The 9,902-nt window shown below is 47.3% G+C and overlaps 2 long non-coding RNA genes across 2 annotated transcripts; both read left to right on the top strand.

Annotated features, from left to right (window-relative positions):
* Positions 1-4,265: 4,265 nt before the first annotated feature.
* Positions 4,266-5,501, top strand: LOC144986615 (uncharacterized). Its single transcript, XR_013650439.1, has 3 exons — positions 4,266-4,364; positions 4,642-4,838; positions 5,062-5,501. It is a non-coding gene; the product is annotated as an uncharacterized LOC144986615 (long non-coding RNA).
* A 1,641-nt stretch (positions 5,502-7,142) lies between these two features.
* On the top strand, positions 7,143-9,835 carry LOC144986614 (uncharacterized). Its single transcript, XR_013650438.1, has 4 exons — positions 7,143-7,339; positions 7,563-7,677; positions 9,264-9,361; positions 9,639-9,835. It is a non-coding gene; the product is annotated as an uncharacterized LOC144986614 (long non-coding RNA).
* The last annotated feature ends 67 nt before the right edge of the window (positions 9,836-9,902 follow it).

Here is a 9,902-nt window from a genome sequence, read left to right as displayed (position 1 = left end):
AATTCTCATTGTGCTTTTTCTTTCATTTATTTAATCATCATCTTTATTTATACATGAAATAAAAATGTACTCAGTTGTTATAAAGTCATCTGTCACATTCAGAATAGAAGCCTTGAAGTTGTTTTGTGAGGACCGGTGTTGAACCAAAAAGAGCGGTCCTTTGCCGTAACACTGCGTCAAACAGTACTAACGTATGGTTGCCTGCATTTGTACTGTAAAAAAAGGATTAGGGTAAGAGGTAAGGAGAAGAAAATTAAGAACTCCATGCAGTATGCATGGAGTTCTTGATTGAAATTAGCAATGCAACGCAATTGAACCGCAACGAAACGCAACGCAATTCAAATCGCAATGGCAAATGCAACACAACGACAATTTGCGGTAAGAATTTCATTTGCATAGTGTTTTTGCAATTTTCATTTAAGTTGCCTTTGCGGATTTCAATTGCGTTGGGAATTTCATTTGCGTTAAGAACTTCATTAGCGTTGCCTTTGAGAATTTCAATTGCGTTGTCTTTGAAAATGTAATTTGCGTTGCAAATTTAAATTGTGTCAAGTTTGCGTTAAGAATTTCACTTGAGTTGGGAATTTTTTGTTTGCATTTGCAAATTTCCTTTGCGTTGTGAATTGTTTCATGTGTTTGCAAATGATGTTAATAAATTCCTCTGATGCCTAATGTGTTTAAATTCAACATCGAGTTAGTAGTAAGTCAGTAGCAGTAAATCTCTTCCATTTGTTCCATCGTTGCCATCATTTTTAAACACAAGTTTTTTGAGACTGCAATTATACTGCCACCTGCTCCCCAGGAGAAAGGAGACGGATAAACCAGCGATCCTCATCAGGTTTGTGAATCACAAACATAAGTTAGCTCTGATGAATCAAAGGAGGAATCTGACCAGAAGGAATGCTGAAATCTCCAAACATGCCAGGCTTCTCAGGAAGCATAAGCATATTGAAAACACTTGGGTTAAAGGCTGCAAGATTTACGTCAAACCACTCGGTTCACCGGACCGGTCCAAGGTTCTGGTTGTGAACACCATGCCTTCATGGTGTTCACAAGAAGTGTTGAGAAGTGTTTGATCACGGTCGTCTGAAACCACATGCAGCAATAAATCAAAGAGTCAAAAAATTTCAAGAAATATGACACCTGGATTTTCATCATTTTCTCCAATGAATCAGGTCTGGTCTGAAGTGACCTGATTCTCAGCAGAGTTCTGACCTGCGGACAATTTGACCTCAACTCTTAGGGGCTGATGATATCAGCTGAAGAAAGATATGGACCTCCATTTAATGTCTGCAGACATAACATCGAAGAGAACTATAAACTGTTTTAACCTGTTAATCAGCAGAAGAAAGGCCAACCTTGGTCATTCGACAAAATATGGACCCTTCACAGCATTACTTTATCATAAAAATAAATAAATAAAAAATATAAAAAAATTATAAAACAAATGACTAATCAATCATTGAAAATGGTTAAATTTTTAATGATATTACTTCACTTGCTCCAACAAATTGATATGATTCATGATTTTTTATGAGCAAACTAATTTTGCTCATATTTTTAACTTTTGATATTTGATCAAATTTTGTGTTATGTCTATTTAACTGATATATTATTATTTTCTAATCATGTCAATGACTTTTATAAGTACCATAATCTGCTTGTATTATGGATACAACATTTCCATGTTGATTTCTAAAAGTTTTTTATTTTTACAAAATAAGTAATTCATCTTTGTCATGTGCTTTATTGATTTTGCAAAATTATTAACTCTGATAAAAGTTTGGAACCGGATAAATGATAAATCATGTTATCAAATGGTTACTGTAGAACAGGGGTGGGATTATATAAGTTTGCTTCCTTCCACTCCCTTTCAAGCAATATTTATTTATTAATATATGTCTAATTATCCAAAGTTTGATTAGTTATTGTATGAATGTATAACTGATGATTGTATTGTTTTTGTGTATTTGATTGCTTGAAATAAACCATTTCAAATCAAGAAATACTGAAGCTTTGTCAAGTAGCCCTTTATTTTATTGAAATTGGCATACAAGGTTTATTAAAATTATTATGTTGATTATTGTGAGTAATAGCTCAGCTAAACAAAGCTAAATCAGAGTCGATAACAGACTCAAGGTGGTCAAAATCCAGGCAAGGATGGCAGCAGAAGATCAGGTCCAGATAAAACACTCTGTAAGAGAGGCAAAACAACACTTCACATTGAGCTCAGTGCAGTGCTGTGGTTGATTGAGAATTCAGAATCAGGTGTGCAGCATCCAGGATTAGGGTTAAGAACTCTGGAGATGGTTCCTGCTGGTTCTGACTTCTGACAGTTATCATTCATGTTTGCAATAGTAGATACTATAAGCAGAATAGAATAACAGAATAGATTTCTGTGTGAAAAATCCACACAGCACTCCTCCAAACTCCTCCAATTGAAACACACAAACGAGCCATGCATAGCCACTACTGGAATCTTTTCAATTTGTGCTGGAATTCTTCAGTTGTTTTCAGTCGTCTCTTGAGATTTATAGAAATTTGTAAATACAGAGTTATAGGGTTAGGGGTTAAGACCTCAGTACATGGACATTGTAGGGAATCGAACCCCATCCCAGTAACTGGGAGTACCATTACCAATGTCTTAAGTTTTTGAGGTCATCCGACATTGAGTCACGGCATGGAAAGCCGGGCATGAGCGAGGCCTCCCTCTTGCTCGTGCTCCTCCACCAACATCTGTACGTCGGATGAAAGCACATACGGCAGCTGCTCCAGGATGCGACCCTTCTGATCAGCTCTTTGGTGCGTCGCTCTGGTCGTTTCCAGCTACGGCAAAGGCCCTTCAGTCGGCAACAGGCCCCTACCGGCCTCTCCCCGGATGGCACCCCAGCAGAGCGGAATCGCCAACAACAAGTCTCTGGAGACATCTCAAGCCTCACCCGGAGTGCTCCATTCATCCATTTGTAGACGTGGGCCCCCCCTTGTTTTAATAGATGCCTCCAAACGTTGAACCGCTGAAAGGATGCTGTCCTCCTGCTCTTGCTGTCCACAAAATCTGCTGCTCATCATGGACGCCGAATCGGACCCGGAAAAATCACTTTCCGGGCCCTTGGCCAGGTCTGATTCACTGGGGGAAGGGGCAACCGGATCCAACTTGGAGGATGGACTGCAGTGTTCTTCTCATCCCAGGCGGGTCCCTATGGGAAATAAAAGCAAGCAGAGGACCCAAGGTTAGAACGTTCCTTTTTATTCCAGAACAAGATCACTTTCATTGCATTTTCGTGGCAAATTTCATTTTTGATACATTATCATAGAACATTTCATCTTCATTGGATTAGGGTTAGGGTTAGAATGTCGAATGAGGGGATTCTGCGGTGCTGTCTGGTGGGGATTGACGTGGTGACAGCGCCGTAATGGATTGCCGGTCCGGATTGCCGGTCCGGATTGCTTTACATCCTCAATCTCGCAGATCCCCCTCCTGCGAGATTGACGATGTGCTGGAATCCGGACCGGCAATCCGCCACCGCGCTGGCACTACGTCCTTCCCAACCAGAAAGCTCCACAGAGGCGCCTCGTCCAACGTTGATGCACTGCGGGGCAAGCCAGGAATCAGCAGGGCCCCCCTCTGGCTCCAGCTCCTTCACTAATGTCCCTACGTCGGATGAAAGCACATGCAGCAGCTGCTCCATGATGACGACCCTTCTGATCTGCTCTTCGGTGCGTCTCTCTGGTCGGATCCAGCAAAGGCAAAGGCCTTTCATTCGGTTATACGCTCCCACTGGCCTCACCACGGATGGCACCCCAACAGAGCGGAAGCGCCGACAACAAGTCTCTGGCGACATGTCAAGCCTCACCTGGAGGGCTCCATTCATCCGTTTGTAGACGTGGGCCCGCCTCTAGTCCCTTGCCGTGCAGGATTCCAATGCCTGGGTAGACAGCAGTGGGACCGGGCGGTATGCCCATCCAGCCTCCGGCCTTCTCCGCGTTTTGGAAGTCCGCAGCCAACCAGAAAGGGGCTGCATGTAGGCGATAGAAGCCTCCAAACGTTGCATCGCTGAAACGTTGCTGTCCTCCCGCTCTTGCCGTCCACGAAATCTGCTGCTCATCATGGAGGCCGAATAGGACCCGGAAAATCACTTCTCAGGCCCTTGGCCCGGTCTGATGCACTGGGGGGGGGGGGGGGGGGGGGGGCACCCGGATCCAACTCAGAGGCTGGAATGCAAAACGGAGGGGCTGAGCTTGATGTAGTGTCCTTCTCATCCCCAGACCTCTGCTTCTCCACCTTTTTGTGGCTGGCCATCTGTAATCCCAAATCTGACACCAGGCGGGTCCTTCATGGAAATAAAGCAAGCAGAGGAGCCAAGGTGAGAACGTTCATTTTTTTATTCCAGAAAAAGAGCACTTTCATTGTATTTTCAATGCAAATTTCATTTTCAATGCATTTTCGGGGTGAAAATCTTTTTCAATGCGTTTTAATTTAGAATATCATTTGAGTGGCGTTTGCATTGAAAAGCTTATTTGCATTGCTTTTGTGAATCTTATTTGCGTTGCGAATTTAATTTGCTTTGTGTTTGCTGGCAAATTTAATTTGCGTTGAAATGCTTGAATGTGGCTCTAATCTAATTCTGCTTTACTTCCCAGAATTCCTTGCTGGAAATCCGGCACTTGTTCAGGAAAATGAACTGGACCTCAATTACACAAAGAACAGAACAAAGACGTTACTGGTGTAGCACTACGTCCAGTCAGAATCCTGAAAGATGGCAGAGCAAAGGGGGTTTGGAAGTGCAACGCTTCCCAATGAGTCAATTTCTAAACTACTTCAGGAAGATCTTCAACCTGTAAGTTCTTTATTTCTTGTTTTGGCCGCTGGGCTGATGTTTTCGTTTTTCTCTTTAGTTTACTAAATGTTTTTCTAAAAACATTCGGGGCAAAAAAGACAAATTTTAGAAGGTTCTTCTCTAAGTTTTTCCAAAATTCGTTATGGAATTATGACTTTTTTGCTGAAGCAGAGCTTAAATGTGGCTGTGTTCTAATCTACTCTATTCTATTCTATTCATCCAGTGCATCAAGCCTGGCCTGGGACACGGGAAGTGACTTTTTGGAGTCCGATTCGCCGTCCATGATGAGCAGCAGACTACATGGACAGCAAGAGCACAAAGGAAGCATCATTTCTGAGGTGAGTCGGAAATGGAAGCTTTTCCATTTCCAACTCACTCAAGTTAATCTCATCCGTGGTGCGGTTTATCCTCTGAGGAAGAGGGGGTGGAATCGGGTGCCACCCCCCAGTGCATCAGACCGGGCCAAGGGCCCGGGAAGTGACTTTTCGGCGTCCGATTTGGCGTCCATGATGAGCTGCACATTTCGTGGACGGCAAGAGCGGGAGGACAGCAACGTTCCAGCAGTTCAACATTTGGAAGAATCTATCCCCAACTTGCAGCCCCTTTCTGGTAAGCGGCGGACTGCCAGGACACGGAGATGGCCGCAGGCTAGATGGGCATACCGCCCAGTCCCACTACTGCCTACCCAGGCGTTGGAGGCCTGCACGGCGATGGACAAGGGGCGGGCCCACGTCTACAAACGGATGAATGGAGCACTCCGGGTGAGGCTTGAGATGTCGCCAGAGACTTGTTGTCGGCGGTTTTCGCTCTGTTGGGGTCCCATCCGGGGAGAGGCCGGCGGGGACGTGTAGCCGACTGAGGGGCCTTTGCCGTTGCTGGATCCGACCAGAGTGACGCACCGAAGAGCAGATCAGAAGGGTCGTCATCCTGGAGCAGCTGCCGTATGTGATTTTATCCAACGTATGGATGTCGGTGGAGGAGCACGAGCAAGAGGGAGGCCTCGCTGGTGCCCGGCTTTCCATGCCGTGACTCAATGTCGAATGAGGGGATTCTGCGGTGCTGTCTGGTGGGGATTGACGTGGTGACAGCGCCGTAATGGATTGCCGGTCCGGATTGCTTTACATCCTCAATTTCGCAGATCCCCCTCCTGCGAGATTGACGATGTGCTGGAATCCGGACCGGCAATCCGCCACCGCGCTGGCACTACGTCCTTCCCAACCAGAAAGCTCCACAGAGGTGCCTCGTCCAACGTTGATGCACTGCAGGGCAAGCCAGGAATCAGCAGGGCCCCCCTCTGGCTCGAGCTCCTTCACTAATGTCCCTACGTCGGATGAAAGCACATGCAGCAGCTGCTCCATGATGACGACCCTTCTGATCTGCTCTTCGGTGCGTCTCTCTGGTCGGATCCAGCAAAGGCAAAGGCCTTTCATTCGGTTATACGCTCCCACTGGCCTCACCACGGATGGCACCCCAACAGAGCGGAAGCGCCGACAACAAGTCTCTGGCGACATGTCAAGCCTCACCTGGAGGGCTCCATTCATCCGTTTGTAGACGTGGGCCCGCCTCTAGTCCCTTGCCGTGCAGGATTCCAATGCCTGGGTAGACAGCAGTGGGACCGGGCGGTATGCCCATCCAGCCTCCGGCCTTCTCCGCGTTTTGGAAGTCCGCAGCCAACCAGAAAGGGGCTGCATGTAGGCGATAGAAGCCTCCAAACGTTGCATCGCTCAAACGTTGCTGTCCTCCCGCTCTTGCCGTCCACGAAATCTGCTGCTCATCATGGAGGCCGAATAGGACCCGGAAAATCACTTCTCAGGCCCTTGGCCCGGTCTGATGCACTGGGGGGGGGGGGGGGGGCACCCGGATCCAACTCAGAGGCTGGAATGCAAAACGGAGGGGCTGAGCTTGATGTAGTGTCCTTCTCATCCCCAGACCTCTGCTTCTCCACATTTTTGTGGCTGGCCATCTGTAATCCCAAATCTGACACCAGGCGGGTCCTTCATGGAAATAAAGCAAGCAGAGGAGCAAAGGTGAGAACGTTCATTTTTTTATTCCAGAAAAAGAGCACTTTCATTGTATTTTCAATGCAAATTTCATTTTCAATGCATTTTCGGGGTGAAAATCTTTTTCAATGCGTTTCAATTTAGAATATCATTTGAGTGGCGTTTGCATTGAAAAGCTTATTTGCATTGCTTTTGTGAATCTTATTTGCGTTGCGAATTTAATTTGCTTTGTGTTTGCTGGCAAATTTAATTTGCGTTGAAATGCTTGAATGTGGCTCTAATCTAATTCTGCTTTACTTCCCAGAATTCCTTGCTGGAAATCCGGCACTTGTTCAGGAAAATGAACTGGACCTCAATTACACAAAGAACAGAACAAAGACGTTACTGGTGTAGCACTACGTCCAGTCAGAATCCTGAAAGATGGCAGAGCAAAGGGGGTTTGGAAGTGCAACGCTTCCCAATGAGTCAATTTCTAAACTACTTCAGGAAGATCTTCAACCTGTAAGTTCTTTATTTCTTGTTTTGGCCGCTGGGCTGATGTTTTCGTTTTTCTCTTTAGTTTACTAAATGTTTTTCTAAAAACATTCGGGGCAAAAAAGACAAATTTTAGAAGGTTCTTCTCTAAGTTTTTCCAAAATTCGTTATGGAATTATGACTTTTTTGCTGAAGCAGAGCTTAAATGTGGCTGTGTTCTAATCTACTCTATTCTATTCTATTCATCCAGTGCATCAAGCCTGGCCTGGGACACGGGAAGTGACTTTTTGGAGTCCGATTCGCCGTCCATGATGAGCAGCAGACTACATGGACAGCAAGAGCACAAAGGAAGCATCATTTCTGAGGTGAGTCGGAAATGGAAGCTTTTCCATTTCCAACTCACTCAAGTTAATCTCATCCGTGGTGCGGTTTATCCTCTGAGGAAGAGGGGGTGGAATCGGGTGCCACCCCCCAGTGCATCAGACCGGGCCAAGGGCCCGGGAAGTGACTTTTCGGCGTCCGATTTGGCGTCCATGATGAGCTGCACATTTCGTGGACGGCAAGAGCGGGAGGACAGCAACATTCCAGCAGTTCAACATTTGGAAGAATCTATCCCCAACTTGCAGCCCCTTTCTGGTAAGCGGCGGACTGCCAGGACACGGAGATGGCCGCAGGCTAGATGGGCATACCGCCCAGTCCCACTACTGCCTACCCAGGCGTTGGAGGCCTGCACGGCAGTGGACAAGGGGCGGGCCCACGTCTACAAACGGATGAATGGAGCACTCCGGGTGAGGCTTGAGATGTCGCCAGAGACTTGTTGTCGGCGGTTTTCGCTCTGTTGGGGTCCCATCCGGGGAGAGGCCGGCGGGGACGTGTAGCCGACTGAGGGGCCTTTGCCGTTGCTGGATCCGACCAGAGTGACGCACCGAAGAGCAGATCAGAAGGGTCGTCATCCTGGAGCAGCTGCCGTATGTGATTTTATCCAACGTACGGATGTCGGTGGAGGAGCACGAGCAAGAGGGAGGCCTCGCTGGTGCCCGGCTTTCCATGCCGTGACTCAATGTCGAATGAGGGGATTCTGCGGTGCTGTCTGGTGGGGATTGACGTGGTGACAGCGCCGTAATGGATTGCCGGTCCGGATTGCTTTACATCCTCAATTTCGCAGATCCCCCTCCTGCGAGATTGACGATGTGCTGGAATCCGGACCGGCAATCCGCCACCGCGCTGGCACTACGTCCTTCCCAACCAGAAAGCTCCACAGAGGCGCCTCGTCCAACGTTGATGCACTGCAGGGCAAGCCAGGAATCAGCAGGGCCCCCCTCTGGCTCGAGCTCCTTCACTAATGTCCCTACGTCGGATGAAAGCACATGCAGCAGCTGCTCCATGATGACGACCCTTCTGATCTGCTCTTCGGTGCGTCTCTCTGGTCGGATCCAGCAAAGGCAAAGGCCTTTCATTCGGTTATACGCTCCCACTGGCCTCACCACGGATGGCACCCCAACAGAGCGGAAGCGCCGACAACAAGTCTCTGGCGACATGTCAAGCCTCACCTGGAGGGCTCCATTCATCCGTTTGTAGACGTGGGCCCGCCTCTAGTCCCTTGCCGTGCAGGATTCCAATGCCTGGGTAGACAGCAGTGGGACCGGGCGGTATGCCCATCCAGCCTCCGGCCTTCTCCGCGTTTTGGAAGTCCGCAGCCAACCAGAAAGGGGCTGCATGTAGGCGATAGAAGCCTCCAAACGTTGCATCGCTGAAACGTTGCTGTCCTCCCGCTCTTGCCGTCCACGAAATCTGCTGCTCATCATGGAGGCCGAATAGGACCCGGAAAATCACTTCTCAGGCCCTTGGCCCGGTCTGATGCACTGGGGGGGGGGGGCACCCGGATCCAACTCAGAGGCTGGAATGCAAAACGGAGGGGCTGAGCTTGATGTAGTGTCCTTCTCATCCCCAGACCTCTGCTTCTCCACCTTTTTGTGGCTGGCCATCTGTAATCCCAAATCTGACACCAGGCGGGTCCTTCATGGAAATAAAGCAAGCAGAGGAGCCAAGGTGAGAACGTTCATTTTTTTATTCCAGAAAAAGAGCACTTTCATTGTATTTTCAATGCAAATTTCATTTTCAATGCATTTTCGGGGTGAAAATCTTTTTCAATGCGTTTTAATTTAGAATATCATTTGAGTGGCGTTTGCATTGAAAAGCTTATTTGCATTGCCTTTGTGAATCTTATTTGCGTTGCGAATTTAATTTGCTTTGTGTTTGCTGGCAAATTTAATTTGCGTTGAAATGCTTGAATGTGGCTCTAATCTAATTCTGCTTTACTTCCCAGAATTCCTTGCTGGAAATCCGGCACTTGTTCAGGAAAATGAACTGGACCTCAATTACACAAAGAACAGAACAAAGACGTTACTGGTGTAGCACTACGTCCAGTCAGAATCCTGAAAGATGGCAGAGCAAAGGGGGTTTGGAAGTGCAACGCTTCCCAATGAGTCAATTTTTAAACTACTTCAGGAAGATCTTCAACCTGTAAGTTCTTTATTTCTTGTTTTGGCCGCTGGGCTGATGTTTTCGTTTTTCTCTTTAGTTTACTAAA

The sequence above is a fragment of the Oryzias latipes genome, chromosome 17 (assembly GCF_053564925.1).
Source record: "Oryzias latipes strain Hd-rR chromosome 17, Olatipes_Hd-rR_3.1".
Taxonomy (NCBI): domain Eukaryota; kingdom Metazoa; phylum Chordata; class Actinopteri; order Beloniformes; family Adrianichthyidae; genus Oryzias; species Oryzias latipes.
Note: the sequence above shows the minus strand (reverse complement) of the source record. Positions and strands in the feature narration are given on the sequence as shown.